Here is a 2,938-nt window from a genome sequence, read left to right as displayed (position 1 = left end):
ATGGAAAACTGTCAGTCTCATTGAAATGTGTCCTGAAGTGCCTTGAACACCTTCAATGAAGCAAAAAACCACAGCCTCCCAAGGGAGCTTGTTTAACTGGAAATAAGCCTAATCATTAGATTCATGAGATTATTTTTACATCAAACCTAAATCTGTTGTTCTTCATCTTCTACCCAGTGTTTCTACTTCTGCATATGAAGGAGTAGCTACTGATACCTTCCTAGTCTCCTTTGCAAGGGAGTGATAATACCTCTATATTCTTTTCTATTCATCAAAAACATGCTCAAGGCAGGCATAGCTCATTTTCCATATATATATATATATATATATATATATATATACACACATATGTTTTTCTTTAGGTATAAGAAAGTAATCATATGGGTTGGTAGCTACCAAAAGTCTTCTCTTTTGATTTTTAATGGGAAACAATACACTTCTTGATCTTTTCCATTCTTTTGCAATCTTTCCTGATTTGAGTTATTTTGAAAATAAATCTCAAGAGTGCCTTTAAATTTGTGTTGTCCCTAACAATCCTTGGTCACTGTGTATGTATATGTGTGTGTGTACCTATATACATATATATATATAGACACAGACACACACAGACACATATACATATGTATATGTCTGTATGTAAGTATTTTTGGTAAAGTCCAGCCTTTCCTTCTGACTTTGTTTTCTTGAATGCTACTTCTCCACAGTTTCAAACAAAGTGAGTTTAACAAGTTGTCAGAGGTCATTGCCAGCTCTAAGCCTACTATGCTATTATCCCATTTCTATACCCTCGAGCAGTACGTGGGGGTGCTGACCTGTCACAATTTAAATGTATCGATCCACTGTCACTGATAACAAATTGCTAGAGAAATGAAAGTCGGATCCTTTGAACTTCTGTTACGTTCCCAGCTTGCTCTGTAAATCACACCCTCGAGTCTCACACCAAGCTTTCTGCAGGCTGGTTTTCTCTTTCGCTGCTTTTTACACTCGGATGAGGCAACATTGCTGGTAGTCTCCCCTCACATTCCTAACACAAGATTTTATGACTGGCTTTCTCCTCCAAACTAGCGCTGTCTTGGGCTGCCGTGTTTCATTAAGTATTTCAGGAGTGAGGCTTTCTCGTCGAGCTTCCTCAGCGTGGCATTTGTTTGACTTCATTAACTTTCTAAACAAGTGTCACTTGGAGGAGGAACCAGCCGCCAGGTGAGCGCCATAAAAAGCTGCAGGGCCAGCCTTCCACCTGCAGGGCCAGCGCTGCCGCAGCCGCGGGGGCGGAGCCGCAGCGCCCGCTGCCAATGGCCCGCGGCGGTCACGTGGCGCCAGACTCGGCCTGCCTGGAGGTCCGGAAGTGCGTTTAGTGGGACAGAGAGAGGTGGCGGGCGGCGGGCCGGCTTCGTGTGGAGAGGCGGCTTGTCTGGCAGCAGGGGCGCAGCGTTCTGGGCCCGTGTCCCAGCCGTGGCCCTCGGGCGCTCCCTTCCTTAGTTCTCTTCCTCCCTTTCTCTCTCCCTTCCTTCCTTCTTCTCTTCCTCCCTACCTCCCTTTCTCCTTCCCTTTCTCCCTCCCTCCTTCCCTCCTCCCTTCCAGCCTTCCCTGCGCCCTGGGTCGGGCTCGCCGCGGGAGGAACCCGGCTCCAGGATGAAGCTGAAGCCAAACAGGAGGAGGGGGAGGGGGAGGGGGAGGAGGACTGAAGTTTGGCAGCGGCGCTCCTAGAAGCGGGGGCTGCCTGGGCTTACTCCGTGGGCTAGGGGGGAGGGGGCAGGGGAGGAGAGGGGGTCCACCTCCAGATCAGTGCTTTGTTCCCGGGGGAGGAATGGAGCCCGAGGTAGAGCAAGGCGGAACTGCGCTAAGAGAAGTGTCGGAAGAGGAAAATTAGGCAGACTTCTGGGCCTGTGTGAGCAGAACCAAGACGGCAAGCATCGCACTGAGGGAGGTAGTGGAAGACTGGGGGGATTCCTTTCTTATAGGAAGGAAGGTTGAAGATGCCATTAAAGTTCTTGAGGGTCATCAACCTGCACAAACCGAGTATTTGGAAAAATTGAAGTCGGGCGGCTCACCAACCAATGGAAATTCCATGGTTCCCACCCTTCCAGACAATTCTTGGTAGGGAACTTCTTCACAGACTTAGGGGATGCCATCTTCTGTCAGATCAATTTCTAGGTGACCATACAGAGTTTCACAGGGAGAAGGCGTTTGAGTTTGATATCCACATGTAGAAAGTGTCTGAATTATCGTACACTCTGTATTCAGACAGTTTTCTTATTTTCTAGATGCTTTGAAATATTTCCTTTTCTCTTTACCAGTGTGGAGGTATTTCAATAAACCAAAGCCATGTGGATTTTTAAATTTGATTTGATTTGATTTATTTATTTAGGCAATTGGGGTTAAGTGACTTGCCCAGGGGTTTTTTTTTTTTTAAAGATGCCTTAACTGTGCCCTCTCCTTTTCCTCAAATACATTTTTATTTTTCAAACTGCTCTGTGTTCATTCCAGTTTTCACACCAACTTACCTGGTGTGGTTGTCTGGATTTTTTTAAAAGGAATTCAAGGGGGAAGAGACGATTAGGTACTTCTAAAGCATTGAGCCATTGAAAGGAAGGCTTCTCTAGTGGTTTTTAGTTTTTAGAGCTCATTTCAAAAGCTTAAAATGTTTATAGTGCCACTTTGTTTCAAATATATTATAGCCCTCAAGATTTCTTCGAATTTAAGAGAGACGAGATGTGTATTAAGCTCTGTTTCTCTCTTATTGGAAGGTATTTTGTATACATATGGTATCTTTTCCTTCCTTTAGATTTAAACATAGGAGATTTTTCCAATGCTGAGTATGGTGACATTTCAGTATGAGATGCCACTATCATAATAGCTAGACCCTGGAAATGTACAAAATAGTTTCATGAAAAATAGCATTAAGATTCATCTTCCACCTCCCTCTGATTTATCATCC

At 44.8% G+C, this 2,938-nt stretch overlaps 1 pseudogene; it reads left to right on the top strand.

Annotated features, from left to right (window-relative positions):
* The first annotated feature begins 1,807 nt into the window (after window positions 1-1,807).
* LOC114048484 lies at window positions 1,808-2,345 on the top strand (annotated as a pseudogene).
* Window positions 2,346-2,938: the final 593 nt, after the last annotated feature.

This window comes from Vombatus ursinus, unplaced genomic scaffold (genome assembly GCF_900497805.2).
Source record: "Vombatus ursinus unplaced genomic scaffold, bare-nosed wombat genome assembly UNPS02002196.1, whole genome shotgun sequence".
Taxonomy (NCBI): Eukaryota; Metazoa; Chordata; class Mammalia; order Diprotodontia; family Vombatidae; genus Vombatus; species Vombatus ursinus.
This window is presented reverse-complemented; position numbering and strand designations above follow the sequence as displayed.